The 22,490-nt window shown below is 46.5% G+C and overlaps 1 long non-coding RNA gene across 1 annotated transcript; it reads right to left on the minus strand.

Annotated features, from left to right (window-relative positions):
• Positions 1-4,703: 4,703 nt before the first annotated feature.
• On the minus strand, positions 4,704-5,238 carry LOC309553908. The gene is made up of 2 exons (XR_014225201.1): positions 5,088-5,238; positions 4,704-4,827 (listed from the first exon to the last, which is right to left on the minus strand). It is a non-coding gene; the product is annotated as an uncharacterized lncRNA (long non-coding RNA).
• Positions 5,239-22,490: the final 17,252 nt, after the last annotated feature.

Below are 22,490 nucleotides of genomic sequence, written 5' to 3' on the forward strand. Positions count from 1 at the left end.
TCTGACAGGGAAAAATCTTATGAGCAAGACTGGGCATGCTCAGAGAAGAAAGAACACAAAGAAAGCAATTCAACACGTGACATCACTTCTGAAGCAGATTTTTGTTGGGCGAGAAAATTCGTGTGCAGTCTAGGCACATTCCAACCAACAAAATACCTCTGGACAAAAGACGGACGATCAGTCAGCTGATAATCGTTGCGTGTGTACGGGGCTTTAAACAGGCCATGCGAATGTCCTCCCAAAAAAAAAATGTGGTAATCGCTAGTCCTTGTTAGCTTGATTACTCTGCATTTATCTTTGCATTTATTTAGTACTTGTGTAGGGTTATCAATATACATGCAATGGATAATCCTTTATAAAAAAAATGGCGCAGGCAAATTGTCAGAAGTGGCGTGCGCTAAGCAGAATTACCTGTTTCAGGTCTGCGACGCCTGCATTGGTCTCTTTTTCTGAAGTTTCTGCTCATAATTAACCGAGGAAATGCAAGAGTTTTCCATGTAGAAATCAGCAGCAGATTCCTGCCAGGTGTGACCTGTCCTTCGTGATGTAAGATGTTAGCAGACGGCGCACATCCCTCTTTCTGCCTGTGCAGTGATTACACTGCACGAGCAGAGCCTGCAGGGTTTCACAGTGCCCTCCAAATAGGGATTTACTTTGGGTGAGCATTTGCCAGGCAGTGAGGAGGCATTATATCTCCTTCTCACTGCCCTATTTTAACCTCTATTGCTGTACTATGCACGCGGTTGCTGTACTATGCACGCGGTTGCTGTACTATGCACGCAGTTGCAGTGCAGACCCATTGAACTCAATTGGAGAGTTGACAGGCGGGACTGACAGTCAATTCTGCACTGCAACCTGTATTTAAAATGCCTGTCATGGCATCGCGGCCATCACATGTACACAGCCCCATCCGACTGTATTTTTCTAATTCGGGTGGGTGGCTGGGGTAGTGGTAAAACCACAGCTCAGCTGCCCCTTTTTCTAGCCCATCTGAAAGAGCGGAAATGGGGAAAGATCATAGGAAATGCTAGTTACTAGTCTTCTGCCCTCTTCCTGGTTTTTTTTTTTTTTTTTTTGGCACAACATCCAGTTCAGTTCTTCAAGCCACCACCTAGTAAGCCACAGATGAAGTAATACCTATAAAGGTAATATGCTATTAGATCATTTCGTATAAACAATTATCATCTTGCAGCAGCAGTTTCCAGTGCTGACTTGCAATAGGAAATAAAACTTAATTTGATCTGTTGTAAGGTCTCTTGTATGAAATCAGTCTGTTCTTTGTAGTAGCTCAATACAATGTGGTTCTTTTGCCCACAGCAACGGATACATATATATATATATTTTTTTGTTTTTGTTTTTCAATTTTTTGGGAGCAAATGCTCAAATGTTATTGTATAATGACAGTAAACTAAAGAATATGTAAACCCTCAGCTTGTAAAACAACCCATTTATGGCGCTTTTCCACTGCATGGAACCGAACGGTTCGGCTCGCTTTTGTGCTTTTCCACTGCTGGTACCGCATGGTACGGTGTAGGAACGGTTCGGTACGGTACGGCGGCGCTTTTCCACTGCATGGAACCGAACGGTACGGCTCTCAAAAACAGTACCTACTCGATTGTGGTTCCAAGAGGTACCATACCCGGTACCATATCCCACAATCCTTTGCATGCAGTCACTACTAGCCACTAATTGGTCAGAGAATCCCACCCACCCCGTTGTTATCCCACCCACTTAACTTTAGTACTACTTTAGTGGAAAAGCAAACCATACCGTACCGTACCGAACCGTTCCAACACCGTACCATGCGGTATCAGCAGTGGAAAAGCAAACCGGGCCGAGTAGAGCCGAGCCGGTACTTGCAGTGGAAAAGTGCCATTAGTGTCAAATATAAAAGCAAATCGTGTGTGTGTGTGTGTGTGTGTATGTGTGTGTATATATATATATATATATATATATATATATAGTGCACCAAATGGAAATTTTGGTACTATAAATGCAGGATGCACTGTGCCAAAAACCAAAAATTATTTTTTTTTCTTTTAAATATATTTTTATATTTAATTGTATTCTATTCGGCTTTTTAATTTATATCATGAATATAAATAAATATGAATTTATTGTGGGCCATTATCGGCACCTTTAGCACAAGAAAAGCTCAAGAAAAATGCATCCTTTTGAATTCTGTATGTCGTCACATTGGTCTGTTTTGCTTTTATTGTGGTGTTAAAAATCTTGCTTGCCCACCGCCCCCCCCCCCCCCATTTAAATGCATTGAAAATGTAGCAAGAATGCATCAATAACATACATGTGTTACGTTTTTGAGTCAAACAAAATGGCCCCTGCCCCCACCTATAACTGGCCTTCACCGCAAGGAGCACATGGAAAGGCAACGCATGCAAAACAAAACCAGAAAAATTCCCAGCTCAACTCACCAACCAGTCTGCTTGCAGTAAGTAAACAGACTGGTTGGTGAGTTGAGCTGGGAGTTTTTTTTTTTTTATGTTTTTGAGTTACATGACCTATGAAAAACACATTATTAAACAGTAAAATTGCGGCAAAATCGCATGCGTTTTTTTAGGGCCATTATTGGGACCTTTTTCTTTATCGACAAAATAATGAAAACCTTTTCGGCTCGTATGTTTTGGCTACAAAAATTTCATTGCATCTCTAATGTGTATATGTATATGTGTATGTATGTGTATATATATATATATATATATATATGTGTGTGTGTGTGTGTGTGTGTGTGTGTGTGTATGTATGTGTGTGTGGAGATATATATATATATATATATATATATATATATATATATATATATATATATAAAAAATTTTTTTTCTTTTTTTCTTCTTCTCTAAGTCCAACAAGGAAAATATGCTCTACCACAAATTACCTGGAAGACTGGGCACCAGTGCTCTGTCCCAAATGCCTTTGGAATGTAGCAATAATCCTCTAATATAATAAAGCCGGCTACTTGGTAACATCTATTGCATCAATTCTTTATTGGCTACATGGCAGGATACAACCGTAACCACTAACGCATTTCATCAGAAGACTTATAGTGGAAATGCTGAAACGCGTTAGCATTTTACTGCTATATCCTTCCATGTACACAATAAAGAGTTGATACAATAGATATTACTGAGTGGCCAGCTTCATTATATATATTCTAAATATACAAAAATTGTTTCTAACAAACTAGATAGAGGACTTCAAAGGTACCTTAAAAGCACATATAGTGCGATTTTTTTTTTTTTTTTTTTGTGCAAGAAAAATATTAATTAAAACCATACAGATAAGAGATTTTTAACAGACATTAGAAATATATATATTAGTATAAGAACACTATAATACCCCAATAGTCACACTTATGCGTCCACCCTGCTGCAGTTGTGAATGCACTTTATGGCAAGACAATCCACCACCCAACTGCAGCAGGGTGGATGGATATATGGGGGATATAGTGTTCTTATATAGAGCTCTCTCTCTCTCTCTCTCTCTATATATATATATATATATATATATATATATATATATATATATATATATATATATTATATATATTTAATGTATGTTAAAAATCTCTCGTCTATGGTTTTAATGAATACTTTTCTTGCACAATAAAATCGCACTATATGTGCTTTTAAGGTACCATTAAAGTCCTCTAGTTTGTTAGAACCAATTTTTGTACACATAGCTTTTTAGGATGTGGTACCGGACAGAAATCTGTCCTTTATAGGGCTGATTTTGTCACCCTCTCCCAAAAAAAAACGTACCCCATATATTCTAAATACTTTTTTTTTTTTTTCATACAGTTGATCACATGGCCTCTGTTCTCAGCTGCACAAGGGGCTTGGACAGATGGGAGGTGTCAGTACAAGTCATTCCATTGGAGGTCAGACAGGCTGTTCTGAAAACTGACCACGCTGGGATGGATGTGCTCTCATGCCTAGCGTGGTCAGTTTGAAATTGGAGGGGGGGACCGGCAGGAATACCAGTTATTTCACACAAAGGAAACCATATAAAGAGAACAGGATACTTTTTTAACACAAGTACATGATACAACAGACACATATCAGGAATATGAAATGCTGGGGTAACATACACTTAATCTTAATTAAATTATGGATTAGAATAAATGCATTCTGTATTGTAGTTTCCTATGTGTTTTTTTTTTTTTTTTTTTTTTTTTGGGACACTATGATCTATAACCACTATACTAAGTACTTCAGGTGACGTGTTCATTTACTTTAGCCTTTCCAGCCCAGCAGATGTGGCTCTAGGACAAATATAGAGTTAAACCCTGAGCTAATAATGAACTCTTCCTGTCTGGCAAGCATGTGACACTGCCAAATATCCACAAGGATGTGATTGTAATTCTTTCTAGTTGCTGCTATGATCCATGTTGTTGTCTTCTTTTTTTTTTTTTTCCTCCTAAATGTTCCATTTTGTGTGGTTGTAAGAAAAACAAGCTAAAAATAGTCTACGAGTACTTTGTCATTCCTTTTTGATTAGCTATTTAATGACTGCAAGACCTCATCTGTGCTTTAATTACCAGTTCATTTAAGCAAATGAAGCAAGCTGGCTGCAGACTTCCTGTGCGCTTTGTAATGGCATGTCTGTGTTTAAAGTAGCATCATCGCTTTCATGAGACACGATGGCACATTAGGGCTCGGGCATTTTTTTTTTTTTATTTAACTTTAAAGAGAAAATATGAGATTGGCCATTTCTGACTTGTTTGGTGTGGGGTTGCCATCCTGATCCTTCCCTCACCTCCAGGTTAGTTAGTAAGCTAGGACAAGCATGCACTCCGTAGTGCTGGGACACCTGAAATGCAAGCGTTGTTTCAGGTCCGTGGTGCACCAAGTAATAAAGAATCAGGATGACACCCCTGCAGCATGTACTGTATATTCGGCTGGTCACTTTATCATCCTTTATTAAAGGCGAGCTCCAGATAGCGGTGCACCGAGATAAAAATTCTGGACCGAAAGTGAAAATTCAGAATGCACTTGGCCGAAAACCAAAACCGATTTTTTTTTATGTTTTAAATTGTGGCTGGTGTTTTTGCTTTGAAGTCAATGGGACACGATTTTGCATTGACGTCAATGGGACGAGATTTTGCGTTGAAGTCAATGGGACGCGATTTTGCATTGAAGTCAATGGGACGCGGTTTTGCATTGAAGTCAATGGGACGCGATTTTGCATTGACGTCAATGGGACGCGATTTTGCATTGAAGTCAATGGGACGCGATTTTGCGTTTGTCAATGGGACGCGATTTTGCGTTTGTCAATGGAACGCGATTTTGCGTTTGTCAATGGGACGCGATTTTGCATTGAAGTCAATTTAACACGATTTTGCATGGAAATCAATGGGATGCAATTTTGCATTGAAGTCAGTGGGACGCGAATTTGCATTGACGTCAATGGGACGCAAATTTGCATTGACGTCATTAGGAAGCGATATTGCATTGAAGTTAGTGGGAACGCCATTTTGCATTGAAGTCAATAGGGGTGATTTTGCATTTGAGTAAATAGGACACAGCATGCCATTATTGGCACTTTTTTTTTTCTATGGGTAAAACGCAGACAACCCTATTTTCGGGAAGTTATTTTTGGGTGGATAATATGTTGGTGCATCCCTAGCTATATTGCACTAACCCCCTTCCCCTAACACACACACAACCCCTAGACCAGAGTTAGGCAACCTTGACACTCCAGCTATGGTGAAACTGCAAATCCCATCATGCTTTAACCTCTAGGTGTCATGCCTGTGCCTGTCAGAGTCTTGCAATGATTAATGGGACTTGTATTTCCACAACAGCTAGAGTGCTGGAGGTTGCCCACCCCTGCCGTAGACCAAACAAGGAGTTCATTCTGACTTCAACCTAACTAGCCTTAAAAATTTCCCCTCCCCTTACTAACACCTATGTTGGCCAACCAGTGTGTGTATGTATATATATATATATATATATATATATATATATATATATATATATATATGTGTATATTATTTGATAAGCATGATTGATTTTCAGAATTATATATATATATATATATATATATATATATTTGATTTATAAAAGAATACTTAAAAAATCAAATAAAAAATAATTTACAGATATATGTTAAAAAAAAATAAATAAAAAAAAAAATATATATATATATATATATATATATATATTATATATATATATATATATATATATATATATATATATACAATTTTGAAAATCAATCATGCTTGCCAAATAGGGCTTTATGATCCTATAAAAGGAATGTGTGGCACGTACCAACCAATAAGAAATTTTCTTTTTTTTTTTTTTTACCACCACTAAAGACATATTAGCTGAAATCTGATTAAATAATTTGCTTAAAATAGAATACTGTACTTTCAAAAAGTTTTGATACCTGCAGCTCAGTAACAGTGAAATGGTACTGCTAATTTTATGCAATTATGTAAAATGTAACAAACGTTTGCCTTTGCCGCCCATCTCATTTGGTGATGTACAGTTTTTATTATTTCCATTGACTTTTATAGTGAAGTGAGTGGCCCCACTGTTAAAACAATAAGTGTAGCCGAAAAGTGCAGAATACAGCTAAAACACTCCCACTGTATTTAATTGTCTGTTACATAGATTTTGGTATTGGACTATTGTATATTTTCTATTATACAGGGTGTCCCAAAAGTTGCCATACATAGGGAAAATGGGAAATTGTAGGTAAATGTAAATTTCTCTTTCGTTCAGTGATGGACACAGCTCCTAATCTTGGTAACCATTGTGTTATACTGCCTCCTACAGGAGTAGGACACTAGGCAGGAAAAAGCTTCACTACGCCTATGGGCAGTTCCAGGGGGTATACACCCACACTCCAGCTATAGGCACTCCGTTTCAGTTTTGTATCAAGCAGTGTCAGAAGAAAGCCAACTCCAGAGGGGTGGGTGTTGTGTCCGTCAATGTACATCAGAGAAAATGGGATTTTGGACTTACCGTAAAATCCATTTCTCTGATGATCATTGGCTGACACAGCTCCTGATCTTCTTAACCATTGGATTATACTGCCTTCTACAGGAGTAGGACACTAGGTGGAAAAAAAGTCTGTCCAGAATTCTTTTCTGCCTGTAGGGGGAAGTAAACCCCAATGGTTATGAATATGGTTATGAAGAATCAGGAGCTGTGCCCGTCAATGAATGAAAGAGGAAATGGGATTTTTGACTTACCGTAAAATCCATTTTTTTTATTTACAAAATATTTATTACAAAAATTATTCTCTACACGATGGCCACTTCTTTCTACACTTAAGCCTCGTACACACGCACCGATTGTTGGCCGTGAATTTTCGGCCAACGTCCGATCGGCCGATTGTCGGCTTGTTAGTATGATGCTTCTGACAACCGACTGCGACTTTTCAGGCCGAACAAAATCTGGTGTGCATGCGATAAAATTTTTGTTGGCCGTCACCAGAACGGCTGATTGTTCTTCAGTCAGTACAGATTTCGGCAGACAAAAATGTGATGAGCAAGACTGGGCATGCTCAGAGAAGAAAAAACACACAAAAAGTAAACCAGAACATGACATCACTTCTGAAGTTGGTTTTTGTTGGCCGACAAAATTCGTGTGCAGTCTAGAGCACATTTCAACCAACACAACAACACTGGACAAAAGACGGCCGATCGGTCAGCCAACAATTGGTGCGTGTGTACGAGGCTTTACATACGTAGTCTTCTCCTCCGCTCATGGAAAACACGTTCCAAGATATCTGTTCTTATGCAAGTACATAAATATAAAATATATTAAAGATGTATTATGAGTTCATTTTTTTTTTTTCTATGTATGGAGACTTTTTGGGACACCGTGTAAAAGGGCACAGTTTGCTTTGAGGGTGGGGGTAGCTAGATTAAAATAGGAGCACAAACAATTTCCTTTGCCATGGTATTTCTAGAATGTGGCACTTGTTCAGCATTACCAGCACATGCTTTGTTTTATACATATTTTGTATTTCCTTTTATATAAAAAAAAAAAAAGAAATATAAAAAAAAAATTACAAACAATAGAATACTGCATGTGAACTGCTAGTCTTAACAATTTAAAACATAACTAAAATTAGTGTTCTATTTTCGGTACTCCATCCCCCATTGCTCAATGGCCTGGTTCACATATGCTTCGAGTGAGAAAGTTCAGTGCATAATTGTGACACCTGCCAAGTGCCCCTCTTTTCCCCCTGATGTCTGTTAATCTACAATGAACACCAATGCTTTGCAATCAATGTACCCTATTCTATAGAGCGATAGCAGTCCTTTATTTTGTGATTTAAAATTTTTTTGTAAAGGCTTAATTTAAAAAAAAGCTACACAGCCCAAAAATCCATCTGCATTTCGATTTACTTTGTAGACTAACCGTTTCAACTGGGGGTAACTACATTTTTTTACACCGCTTTTAGTCCTAAGATTATAGATGACACTAAAACTATATTAATGATGATGATTAAGGATTTTGATGTGTTTTCCGAATTCCAGATATTGCTATTTTTCCCTCTGTGATGTTTGGGTCCTAAATATCTTGTATCTTAAACACTCTGTAATAATATTATCTGCTGCTTTAAGCTATTAGATGCTGGACGGGTCTGCAAAGCAACATCCGTGTAATTTGTTTCTTTTATTTTCCCATTTTTATTCAAAAATGTTGCTTTGCAAAACTTTTTTTTTTTTTGTAATTTTCTTTTGTAATTTAAATATAGAGATGCATTATACATACTCAGAGTTTAATGGAATAGAGGTGGTTTATTTTTTAATTTATATAATGTTAAAGTGTACATAAAAAAAATATGTTAGAAAATATTTCTAGATTAAAGACTATTAGACTATTTATGCCAACAGTTTTATTCCTTTACTGTCCTGCGGGGCTCGGGCTTTTGTTGCTGCTTACAAATCTTTCCAGATTTTCTATTTTGTGAACCTTTGCTAATCATTTGTATATTCAAGGGTGGTTCATTCTGTGTTTTTTTTTTTTTAAGCTTTTTGTGTTCTAATGGGCGTATTCTAAAAATATTTAAAAAAAAAAAAACCTCAAACATGTAATTCTGATAAACTATTGTTTCCCAACCACAAGCTCTCCTCAATGGACAACACATTGTTATACTTTGGAATTGTTTTGGGTATTAAGGTTTTTATTTTTCATTGAAAATACTATGGTAGATTCATGTTGTTAATAAAATGTTCTTGGGAAATGTAATAATGTCTGTGTACTTTTTTTCCTGCTCATTTTTCAAAGTGAAACAAATCCGTTGGCTTAAACTAAAACAAGTTTTATGTAGGAAAACGGTTTGCATTGCACATGTTTTAGTAATTTTATTGCAGCTCTTTACATTCTTCTGTCCTCCAATAATTGTAATGGTGAAATTTTTGGAAGTGATTGCAAGGTGGGGGGTGTAGACATTTTTTAAATATTTTTAAATCGCCTCAAAAATAATAATCAAATTAGATATGCACACCAGTAAATATAATGTTGTATAAATATACAATAGTTATAAAGTGTTTTTCCAAAATGGTGCAGTCGACACTTAGGGCTCTTTCACACGGCCGTTCAGTTATTTTTTTCCACTCCGGTGCTTTTTTTTTTACACGGAGTGGATGACACTTGTCATCAGGTCCGTATGTCCGCATATCATCCCATCCGTTTGCGCATGATATACAGACATAATGTATGTCTATGGGCATTGCGGATGTCAGCGGATGACACCGCTGACAATCTGATTTTGCATCCGTTCCATTTTTTAAACGGAACAAAAATAGGGTGCTGTTCCGTTCCAAAAAACAGAACAGAACTGAAAGGACAAAAATCGGATGTCAGCGGATGGTTATCCGCTGACATCCGAAATGCCATTGACATACATTATGTCCGTATATCATCCGCAAAAAAATAGGATGATATACGGACATGCGGAACGGCCGTGTGAAAGAGCCCTTACCCATACAGTACAGTTGGAAAAAAATATATTTACACTAATCAACCGCAACATTGACCACCCACCTGATTTTGAATAGGTCCCCCTTTTTTCCGCCAACGAAGCCCTGACTCATGAAGGCATGGACTCCACTAGACAAAGCATCACACTGCATCTGTGGCTTGCCTTCTTCCCATAGTGCCTCCTGATGCCATCTGTTTCCCAGGGAAGTGATGCACAGACACCCGGCCATACATCCATGATGTAAAAGAAAAACGTACTTTATCAGACCAGGCCACCTTCTTCCATTGCTTCGTGGTCCAGTTCTGATTCTCACATGCCCATTGTAAGTGTTTTTGGCTGTGAACACGAGCAGGTATGGTCACCCTGACTGGTCTGCAGCTACACAGCCCCATACACCACAAACTGCGATGCACCGCGTGTTCTGACCCCTTTCTCTAAGAACCAGCATTAACTTTTTCTGCAACTTGAGCTACAGTAGCTCTTCTGTATGGCCTTGGATCCATTGGACCACTGACTGTTTTCCTTTTGGCCCTTCCAGTGACGACATGCTGACATGCTCTGACTGAACCCAATCTCACTGACACATCTGTGGCTTAAAATGGTTTTATTGTAAGGTAAACATCCCTGTAAGGGATTAAAGCCTGGTAAACACTAACAGCTGACCACTCCAGTCGGAGCCGATGTACTAACCATCTGACGTTAGTACAGAGATCTCCCCCATTGGGCTGTGGTGTTCTAACAGGGGGATGGCCTCGCTTGCCAGAACACTCCTATCAGTGCTCTCAGCCATTGGCTGAGAGCGCTGATCGGGAGCTGGTAAGCTGCTGGTTTTTCAGCATGCTTCTGTTGGAATGACTGACATACACACGGGCCGAATAGTCAACAGGTTCTCCCTACATTCAACCTGTGCAACAAACTACAGTACAACAGTATAACCTGATAATGCAAACACAATAAAGCAATGGATACAGCACAGTGATGCAACTATTTGGTGGATAAACACAGTAGTTCTTAAAGGCAGCAAACACTGGATGGCCTAACTAAAGATAAGAGGCCCCCACTAAACTCCTAGCCAGTGAAACTTAAGAATGGTTTGCTCATGTTGGGGCACTAGATCTCCAGTTTATTGAAAAAAGTGTAAAAAAAAAAATGACCTTCCAATGGCAACCATATTAAAGAGTAGCAATTGTAACAGAAGGCCTCCCACCACTCCAATTGGGCCCTGGTGGGTACTGGTGGTCTCTTGTTGCAGCAGTACAGGAACAGCAATTTAGTCTTTGGTGGGCACAGGAAAATGTCAACAGTAAAAAGCTGACCCTCCACTGGCATATTGGAGAGTAGTAAATGGAACAGAAGGCCTCTCACCACTCCAGATGGGCCCTGGCATCTTTACAGGCTGTCTCTCGTTGCAGCAGTACAGTAACTGCACAGGAACAGCAATTCAGTCTTTGGTAGGTGCATAAAGGTGTCAACAGTAAAAAGCAGACCCTCCACTGGCAACCATATTAGAGAGTTCAAAAAGTCCTCAATGAAACAAAAAAAAAAGCCACTCCAGGTGTGGTAATAACTACGCGCTAACTGTTGTGTGAAACGTGTCTACATCTTTGTCCCTTTCTCCATTTCATATGAAGCTTCAATAAAAGTATTTTTGGAAGTGCAGCCATCTGGAATCATTTCCTTACATATTAGAGAGTCGTAACTGGAACAGAAGACCTCTCACCACTGCAGATGGGCCCTGGCATCTTCAGTGGCTTTCTCTCCTTTTAGCAGTACAGGAACAGCAACTCCGTCTTCGATGGGCACAGGACAGCAGCGCAGGAACAGCACAACAACTCTGTACTCACAGCTCTTAGTAGCACAGTCTCTGCCTACAGGTCCCAGCAGCAACTCTCTGCAGGTCTCCTCAGTGACAGCACAGCATCCCCAGGCATGTAAGTAAATGGATTATGTAGAAATAAATTCTGTTTTTATAGGATGTTGGCTTACCTTTTTCCTCCCTAGCAGTATTCCCGAGTGTGGCTCGGGGTTAATATAGTGTACCAAAAGCGGTAACTCCGAGCCACACTCGGGATTACCCCAGAATCAAACTCCCCTTCCCCTGCGATTTCCCCGCCTTCCTCCAGCCATCCTCCCGCTCTGTGCACGGCCGATTGCCAGCACCTGCCTTCCGGTTCCCTTCCCTGCATGCGTTGCGACGCAGGGGGGTGGAACCGGCGGCAAATTCAAAAATGTAAATAACCAAATGACATTATACAAAGCTGTGATCCTAACGGATTACACTGTATCATCCCATTTCACCTGGTGACTTTTCCAGTGCCCTGCCTGTGCTTTTCCAGTGCTTTGTGCCTGGAAAATAGAGAACGACCATGGCTTCCAAAAAGCGTTCTTTCTCTTACGTCCTCCGACAGTCGCCACCCACTCACAAGTCTTCCCCAATGGGTATTGACCTTTGCTTTGCAGGAGTAGCTAGGCACAAGATTTGTTAATAACAAAAGCTTTTAGCATAGACACACCCCTAGGGGCTGTCCCCTTAGTCAATACCTCCCTGCACCAGCATTCCCAACTCAGTTTGATCTTGCCTAGCTTAGGAGTAGCAGGCTTTCCTGTGCTGGGGCTTCAGTCTCAGCCTTCTACCCTTTTTTGATTTTATTTCAAGTGTTTTATCTTTACTTTACTAGCTGTTATTTTGTCAGCTCTTAGTTAGGGATCTTCGGATGAAGATGTGTCATGCGGAGCTGGGTCTCGGACTGGCCGCCCTGGATCCCAGGGCTGAGGGCCAGATGGATCCCCAGCCTGCCATCGAGCGTTCAGCTACGGTTCGCCCTGGCGCCATGAACGACCCATCCCTGCTCGCTGCAGGGATGCTGCCTGTGAGGTGGCTACCTCACTGGACGCCATTCTGCGGTCTTGTGCTGCGGTCCGCTGCGTCCCGGCTGCGACTCTCCCTGTCATGAAGGATAGCGGTTTGTTCGCTTGGAGACGGCTCCCCACGCCATCCGGTACGGTAAGCACCTTCTGTGTGGGGACCATCTGTGTGGGGTGTCAGTCTGTGGCTGTGTGTACCCCCATGTCTGTGTAAAGTGTGGCTCCCTGACAGATCCCTGTATGGGTTAGCATGCCTTTGTGGGCTGCGGGGGGGGGGCCCTCCCGCTCTGCTGTGAGATTCCTCTAGGGCGGGATGTGTGCAGACATGCTGCGGCGGCCACCGCTATTGCGGTCCGCCATCTTTTTGCATTATGCTGTGGGTGGCCAGCTTTCCTCTGACCCTGTGCAGCGCTGTGTTTTGGCGCCATTTTGGCGAGGCGCGCTCGTTTTCGAGCACATGTCGGCGCCATTTTCTTGTAGCCTCTATCCCTCAGCCGAGCAGCCATTTTGCCGGAGCCTCATAGGCTATATAAGTCAGCCAGTTATTGCATCACTTCCTCTCTCTCTGGAACAGCGATCGGTGGCAGCAGCCTGTTTGTGCTCTCTCCAGGTTTTTCCTTCATTGTCCTGTCATTCCTTGCTCAGTGTTCTCTGTCCCTGCGGGGTCGGTGCATACAGTAGTATACGGTGGGCTGCGCTAGCCGTAGTGTTAAAGGGCCAGTACCCTTTTTTCCTCTCATTGCTGCTGGGCATGGATTCTCAGGATAGCAAGTTTCCCCCCGCCCTGGTGGGGGACCAGGGGGCTGCTGCACCCCCCGAGGGGGCTGATCTGGCCACTGTGGTGGCATCCTTAGTATCTCAGATGCAAGTGCTGATGGCTGAAAGATCTGCAAAGAGGGCCAGGTTATCCGTTTCCTCTGATTCAGAGGGCGATGTGGCTGCTGTGGCTGGCGTGCCCTTCTCAGGGTCTCGCTCATCTCTGGACCTTATGGGGTCTGAGGGGGAGGCGGAGGTGGAAGGGGTTGATACTTCTCCCCCTGGCTCGCCTGAAGAGCTTGCACTCATGGATGAGCTGATCGCCTCCATAAAGGATACACTGCACCTGGAGGATGAGCCCACTCCTCCTGCTAGGGTGTCCTCTTTTGGGACGCACAGAACTCGCAAATCAGCGCAGGTTTTTCCCTGCCCTGTAGAGTTTCATCATACTGTTAATGAGCAGTGGCACAATTTAAAGAAGCCCTTTACAGTGCCAAATAAGTTTAAACTGCTTTATCCATTTGCGCCTTCCACCAACGAGCGTTGGTGTGTGGCACCCCAGGTGGATCACGCTGTAGCCGTTTTGAACAAAGCTACTCTGGTTCCTACTGAGGATACTCCGGTTTTCCGGGATCCTACGGACAGGAGGTTGGAGTCTCTTGCCCGTCATGCATATGTGGTTGCTGGCTCTATGCTCAAACCTATTTTTGCTTCGGTTATGGCGGCCCAGGCGGTGGCCGATTGGATGAAGGTGCTCAGGCGCACCCTGGTAGCTGATTCGGCTCCGCCGACCACGCTGGCTATGGTGGATCAGATCCATCAGGGAGTCATGTACTTGTGTGATGCTGACTTGAATTTAGCTCCTTTGGCTGCACGCCTGTCTAGTGTGGCAGTGCTCAACCGTCGCCTGATATGGCTGAAAAGTTGGTCGGCCGACCAATCTTCTCGCAAGACGTTGGCGGATTTTCCCTACGCGGGATCTCGCCTTTTCGGCGAGGCGTTGGATAATCTTGTGAAAGGTGTTACTGGGGGCAAGAGTACTCTCAGAATCCCAAGCACAAGTCCTTCCGTGGCAAGCGGAACTCCTCGTTCAGGCCCTCTCAGGGGTCCTTTCGGTCGCAATCCAAGGGCAAGCCCTTCAAAGGCCAAGGCTCCCAGAAAAAGCCGTGGGCGGGTAAGCAGAAATCCGGTCAAGCCGGTTCTGCAACCCATGCCAATTCCGCCTGAAGGGATGCCCTCACCCGCTTCGGGGGTGGGGGGAAGTTTTCGCGGTTTCCTCCAACCTTGGCTGGTCCGCATTCAGGACAGATGGGTTCAGGAAATCGTTCGATCAGGTTACAAGATCGAATTTCTTTCTCGGCCCGGCGGGCAGATTTTTTCCCTCAAATCTTCAGCTGTCTCCGGAGCGCTTGCGGGATCTGCACCTGGCGGTGCGGGACCTGCGGGCCCAGGGGGTGGTGGTTCCGGTGCCTCATCGGGACAGATTTCGGGGGTTTTACTCCAATCTGTTCACTGTGCCCAGAAAGGAGGGCAAGGTGCGTCCGATTCTGCACTTGAAAGCTCTGAACCGCTTTGTGCGGGTTCGGAAGTTCCGCATGGAATCCCTGCGCTCAGTGGTGGCCGCCCTGAGTCCGGGGGAGTTCATGGCCTCCATCGAACTGAAGGATGCGTACCTACACATCCCTATTTTCGAGGGTCACCAGAGGTACCTTCGATTCGCCATTGCGGAGGACCACTACCAATTTGTGGCGTTACCTTTCAGTCTCGCTTCGGCTCCGCGGGTTTTTACCAAGGTGCTGGCGCCGGTCCTGGCCCTGTTGCGAGCACAGGGCATTGCTGTCTTGGGGTATCTGGACGATCTCCTGATAAGGTCGAATGCCAGCCAGAGCCTGTTGACAGACCTGTCCACCACGGTGCAGACACTGCAAGAGTTCGGTTGGACCATAAATTTTCCGAAGTCGACTCTGTGCCCTTCGGTTCGCCTTCCCTATCTGGGGATGGTTCTGGACTCTGTCCAGGCGAAGGTTTTCCTAACGGAGGACAAGCTCCGGACGCTTCAGGACGAGGTCAGGTCCCTCAGGGACAACGACAGCTCGTCTCTCCGGACATGCATGAGGTGTCTGGGGTTGATGGTCTCGGCCTTCGAGGCGATCCCCTTTGCCCAGTTCCACACGCGGGGTCTCCAGGCGGAGGTTCTTGCCAAGGGGGCCGGGCGACCGCAGTCCCTGGATCTGCGGGTCTCTCTGAGCCACCGCACCAGAGGGAATCTTCTGTGGTGGCTCCAGTCCCCGGCGGTGTCGGGGGGCAAGTCTTTTCGTCCAGTGTTGTGGATGGTGGTCACCACGGATGCCAGCCTGTCAGGCTGGGGTGGTGTCCTGGGTGTTCTGTCCGCCCAGGGAACTTGGTCGGAGGAGGAGTCCTCCCTTCCGATCAACATTCTGGAATTGCGAGCGATAAAGCTTTGCCTTCTGCGATGGTCGGAACGGCTTCAGGGCCGTCCAGTTCGGGTTCAGACGGACAATGCCACCGCGGTGGCTTACATCAACCATCAAGGGGGCACCAGGAGTGCCCGAACGGCTCGGGAAGTGGCCGACATTCTGTCTTGGGCCGAGACGCACATCCCGGCGATAACGGCAGTTCACATTCCGGGGGTGGAGAACTGGCAGGCGGATTATCTGAGTCGCCAAACCCTGGACCAGGGGGAATGGTCCCTTCACCCGGATGTCTTCCAGATGTTGTGCGCGAAGTGGGGTTCACCGGATGTGGACCTGTTCGCGTCTCGTCTAAACAAGGTGGAAAGGTTCGTGGCAAGAACGCGCGATCCTCAGGCGGACGCCTCGGACGCGTTAGTGGCGCCTTGGCATCAGTATCGTCTGATGTATGCCTTTCCCCCGATTCAGCTGCTGTCCAGGCTCCTTCGCAGGTTAGCCTTGGAACCGCATACGGTAATTCTGGTGGCACCGGACTGGCCTCACCGGTCTTGGTACGCAGACCTTGTCAATCTGGCAGTCGACACTCCGTGGCGCTTGCCGCTTCGGGAAGACCTTCTGTCTCAAGGGCCGATATTCCATCCTGCTTTACAGTCGCTGGCTTTAACAGCCTGGCTGTTGAAAGCCAGGTCCTGAAGGATAGGGGTCTCTCCCCTGAGGTCATCCCCACTTTGATCAAGGCTAGGAAAGCCTCTTCGGGGAAGATTTACTACCGTACTTGGAAAGCATACTTTGCCTGGTGTGAGTCCAGGGGGTATTCCCCTCGCTCATACTCGGTGTCGAGAGTGTTGGCTTTCCTCCAAACTGGAGTGGACCAGCGTTTGGCGCTGGCCACGATTAAGGGCCAGGTTTCTGCGCTGGCCGTTCTTTTTCAGCGCCCTGTGGCGTCAAATTCGTTGATTCGCACCTTTGTTCAAGGGGTACGCCATTTGGCCCCTCCTAGGAGGGAGCCTTTGCCTCCGTGGGACTTGAACCTAGTTCTGTCCGTGTTGCAACATGCTCCCTTTGAAAAGATCAGGGAAATCTCGTTGCCTCTGCTGTCCAAAAAGGTGGCCATTGTCTTGCCTTCGCTCTGCGCGAAGCCAAAGCATCCGAAGGAGGTTGCCTTGCATTCCTTGGATGTTGTCCGGGCGATCAGGGTTTACCTGTCGTCCACTAAATCTTTTCGCAAGTCGGATTCCCTCTTTGTCCTTCCTGAGGGACCTCGGAAGGGCATGGCGGCGTCGGCTGCGACAATCGCCAAATGGATCAGACAAACCATTGAGCAGGCCTATGCTTTGAAGGGGAAGGTTCCACCCTTCCCTGTGAAGGCGCACTCTACCAGGTCCTTGAGTACTTCTTGGGCTTTCTGGCATCAGGCTTCTGTGGCCCAGGTGTGTAAGGCGGCGACTTGGTCGTCCGTTCACACCTTCTCAAAGTTTTATAAGGTGGATGTTCAGGCATCGGCAGATGCCTCCTTTGGCCGTAAAGTTCTCAGTGCGGCAGTGCCTTAGGGACCCTTGTTTTTGGGTCCTTGGCTGTTGGGGTGTTTTTACCCCTGGGTTACTTGTTTTCCTGGGTTGTTGCTCCTGTTGAGCACGTTTTCCTGTTGCCCAGTTGGTTCTCTTACTATGGTAAGGTTCCTTTCTCTGATGTGGGTACTGCGTTGCTTGATATGCGGCTGCGTCTCCCACCCCTCATGTCTACACTGCTTTGGGACATCCCATTGGTGAAGACTTGTGAGTGGGCGGCGACTGTCGGAGGACGTAAGCGAAAATGGAATTTTTGTAAAATCTTACCGTAAAATTCCTTTCTCTGAGTCCTCCGACAGTCGCCGCCCCCCACCCCTCTTTTGGGGTTTTTGTGTACTCTTACTGCTATGCTACCAAACTGAGTTGGGAATGCTGGTGCAGGGAGGTATTGACTAAGGGGACAGCCCCTAGGGGTGTGTCTATGCTAAAAGCTTTTGTTATTAACAAATCTTGTGCCTATCTACTCCTGCGGAGCAAAGGTCAATACCCATTGGTGAAGACTTGTGAGTGGGCGGCGACTGTCGGAGGACTCAGAGAAAGGAATTTTACGGTAAGATTTTACAAAAATTCAGTTTTTTGCGCAAAAGCACTTTTAGACGAACTGGAAAACCGCAACAGCAAACCGGAGTTACTTGAAGAACTGAGCGATAGCGATTCATGGGGAAAATTCGTCATCGGGTACGGAAAGTGACAACAGCGACGATTCTGATGTCTCTTTCTGGCACATCGCTTGTGGAATTTAGTATATCAAATGATTCTTCAGAATTTCCAATGGAGCTATGTGCCAGAAAGAGACCTCAGAATCATAGCTGTTGTCACTTTCCGTACCTGATGACGAATTTTCCCACAAATCGCTATCGCTCAGTTCTTCAGGTAATTCCATTTTGCTGTCGCTGTTTTCCAGTTCGTCTAAAAGCACTTTTGCACAAAAAATGCTCTTTGGACAACATGGTCGTTCTCTATTTTCCAGGCACAAAGCACTGGGAAAGCACAGGCAGGGCACTGGAAAAGTCACCAGGTGATATCCTTTGGTGAAATGACATGATACAGTGTAATACGTTAGGATCACAGCTCTTTGTATCATGACATTTAGTGTATTTACATTTTTGAGTTTGCCGCCGGTTCCACCCCCCCCCCTGCATCGCAATGCTCGCAGGGAAGGGAACCAGAAAACAGGTGCCAGCATTGGCCGGGCACAGTGGGAGGACGACGGGGGATTGCAGGAGAAGGTGAGTTTTAAAATCTAAAACCACAGATTTCCATGCAAAACAATGTACCGCTTTTAGCACAGAAATTCTGACATAACTAGACCGCCAGGGAGGTTAAAGTCCCAGTTCTGTATTTTGATATGAATAAAAGGCACATATAAGTGTAGGGATGTCTGTAACAATCAATCATATCTTTTGGGATATCTATTGTTTAAACCAAAGACAGTGAATGGACCTATTCCCAACAAGACAAAAACAGCAAAAAAAAAAAGTGACCGGGTTTACCCCTTCCCTACTAAAACTGAAGAAAATGTCCATACATACATAGAAGTCCTCTGTAGACACCCCACTATATATTAATAAACCAGCATACCTCCCAACCGTCCCAGATTCCGCGGGACTGTCCCGCAAGCCGGTCTGAAGTCCCGCAAAATCATCTGGTGGCCGGCCATCCCTCCTCCCAGCTCCGGCAGGGCCGTCTTTCACATGCGCGATTGCTGGGGAGTTGTCTGGGGGCCCCCGATCTGATCCCCCCCACGCCGCAGCAGCAGCTATTATCATGCGGTAAACTGGTTGCTAAGATCGCCTGCCGAATGGCATCTAGCAACCAGTGACGTCCGAGTAGGGACCCAGCATGCAAAGCGTCCTCCTCCGACCTCCGTGCCTAGAGACTCCGGCTCCACCCACCTCCGCTCCTCCCTTCATCCTCACTGTGCGGCCGCTGCGGAGGGGAAACTGCCTGAGTGACTGAGGCAGCAAGACCGAGCAAAGACAAAGTTACTGCTGCTTCAGGTGAGATATTGTCCTCCTCCGACCTCCGTGCCTAGAGACTCCGGCTCCACCCACCTCCGCTCCTCCCTTCTTCATCCTCACTGTGCCGCACTGCTGCTTCAGGTGAGATATTCTTTCCCTCTCCTCCTCTCTCCCTCCCTCCCCCCTCCCTCTCTCCCCTCCCCTTGCTCCCTCTCTCCCCCCCTCTCCCCCCTCCCTCTCTCTCCCCCCCCCCCTCTCTCGCCCCTCTCTCCCTCCCTTTTCCCCTCTCCCTCCCTCCCCCCTCTCTCGCCCCGCTCTCCTTCCCCCATCCCACCCTTCTCTCTCCTCCCCCTCTCTCTCTCCCTTCCCCCTCTCTCCCCCTCCCTTTCCCCCTCCCCCCCCCTCTCTCTCCCTCCCCCCCTCCCTCTCTTTCTCTCTCTCCCTTCCCCCCTCCCCTCTCTCCCCTCCCTCCCCCCTCCTCTCTCTCTCCCTCTCTCTCCCCTCCCCCCTCTCTCTCCCCCCTCTCTCTCCCCCCCCCGTCTCTCTCTTTCCCTCCCACCTCCCCCCATCTCTCTCTTTCCTCCCCCCTCTCTATCTCTCCCTCCCCCCTCTCTCTCCTTCCCTCCCTCTCTCTCTCTCTTTCTCTCCCCTCCTCTCCTTCCCCTTCTCTCTCTCTCCCCCTCTCTCCCTCATCCCCTATCCCCCTTCTCTCTCTCCCCCCTCCCCTTCCCCCCCGCTCTCCCCCTCCCCTTCTCCCTCTCTCCCCCTCTCTCTCTCTTTCTCTCCCCCCTCTCTCTTTCTCTCCCCCCTTCTCTCTTTCTCTCCCCCCTCTCTCTCTCCCTTTCTCTCCCCCCTCTCTCTCTCTTTCTCCCTCCCCTCCCCTCTCTCTCACGCCCCGCTCTCTCCCTCCCCCCTTTCTCGCCCGCTCTCTCCCTCCCTTTCCCCTCTCTCTCCCTCCCTCCCCCCTCTCTCGCCCCGCCTCTCCCTCCCAATCCACCCTTCTATCTCTTTCCCCTCCTCGCACCCTCCCTTTCCCCCTCTCTCTCCCCCTCCCTTCCCCCCTCCCCCCTCTCTCTCTCTCTCTCTCCCTCTCTCTCTCTCTCTCCCCTCTCTCTCTCTCTCTCCCCTCTCTCTCTCTCTCTCTCTCTCTCTCTCTCTCTCTCTCTCTCTCTCCCCCTCCCTCTCTCTCTCCCCCTCCCTCTCTCTCTCTCTCTCCCCCTCTCTCCCCTCCCCCCCTATCTCTCTCTCTCTCCCCCCTCTCTCTCTCTTTCTCTCCCCCCTCTCTATCTCTCTCCCCCCCATCTCTCCCCCCTCTCTCTCTCCCCTCTCTCTCTCCCTCCCTCTCTCTCTCTCTCCCCTCTCTCTCTCCCCTCTCTCTCTCCCTCCCCCTCTCTCCCCCCCTCTCTCTTTCTCTCCCCCCTCTCTATCTCTCTCCCCCCATCTCTCCCCCCTCTCTCTCTCCCCTCTCTCTCTCTCCCCCCTCTCTCTCTCCCCTCTCTCTCTCCCTCCCCCTCTCTCCCCCCCTCTCTCTCTCCCTCCCCTCTCTCCCTCTCTCTCCCTCCCCCCCCCCTCTCTCTCTCTCTCTCTCTCTCTCCCCCTCCCTTTCCCCATCCCTCCCTCCCTTTCCCCTCTCTCTCCTTCCCTCCCTCCCCCCCTCTCTCGCCTTGCTCTCCCTCCATTCTCTCTCTCCCCTCTCTCCCCCTCCCTTTCCCCCTCTCTCTCTCCCCCCCCTCCCTTTCCCCCTCTCTCTCTCCCCCCCTCCCTTTCCCCCTCTCTCTCTCTCCCCCTCCCTTTCCCCCCTCTCTCTCCCTCCCGCCTCTCTCTCGCCCCCTCTCTCTCTCCCCCCTCTCCCTCCCCTTCTCTCCCTTCTCTCTCTCTCTCTCCCTCTCCCCCTCCCCTCTCTCTCTCTCTCTCTCTCTCCCTCCCTCTCTCTCTCTCTCTCCCTCTCTCTCTCCCCTTTCATAAAGTATAAGGAAAACCCTATTGACATAAGATAAATACCAATAAACCCCCAAAAGAAATGGAAACCTCAATAGACCACCCTCCTGAAATAAATTTATTTTTTTTTTTTATAAAAGGCCTGGCAGAATTTTTTTTGTGCATAGGACAGCATCGCCACCAGTGGGCACAGGGACGCTATCTATTCCCTATCTATTGGCCGAGGAGGAGGCGGCAGGACTCGAGGAGACGTGGGGGACTGAGGAGAAGGCGCCGCTGCAGGTAAGTGCACTGGTCTCTCTGCATTGAAGGGGGCACGCTGGTCTCTCTGCATTGAAGGGGGCACGCTGGTCACTCTGCATTGAAAGGGGACATGCTGGTCACTCTGCATTGAAAGGGGACACGCTGGTCACTCTGCATTGAAAGGGGGCACGCTGGTCACTCTGCATTGAAAGGGGGCACACTGGTCTCTCTGCATTGAAAGGGGGTACGGCACACTGGTCTCTCTGCATTGAAAGGGGGCACGCTGGTCTCTCTGCATTGAAAGGGGGCACGCTGGTCATTCTGCATTGAAAGGGGGGCACGCTGGTCTCTGCATTGAAGGGGGGCACAGCATGCTGGTCACTCTGCATTGAAGGGGGCACACTCTACCTTGATTACTGAAGGCCCCTTTCACACTTTTGTGACCTCAAAGTCACACAATTTCTCCTGCATTCTGTACATGACATACTCCTGTCTCCTGCATTTTGTACATTACACTCTCCTGCACTATATACACAATACTTTACATTATATACTTCTCAGCAAAGTCTTCATTGTCTCAACAGTTGCTGGTTGCTATGCAGTCTCTGACTATTTTAATGAAGTTCTTCTTTAAGGTAGGCTGAGCAATCAAAGCATATTTTATGAGAAATAGGAAGTCTGGGTTTTGTTTACCCTATCCCTTAAGCCCCTCCCACTGCTAAGCAATTGGCCACACCCACAATTTGCCGCTACGCGCGCCG

The sequence above is a fragment of the Pelophylax lessonae genome, assembly GCF_965119305.1.
Source record: "Pelophylax lessonae genome assembly, chromosome: 4".
NCBI lineage: Eukaryota > Metazoa > Chordata > Amphibia > Anura > Ranidae > Pelophylax > Pelophylax lessonae.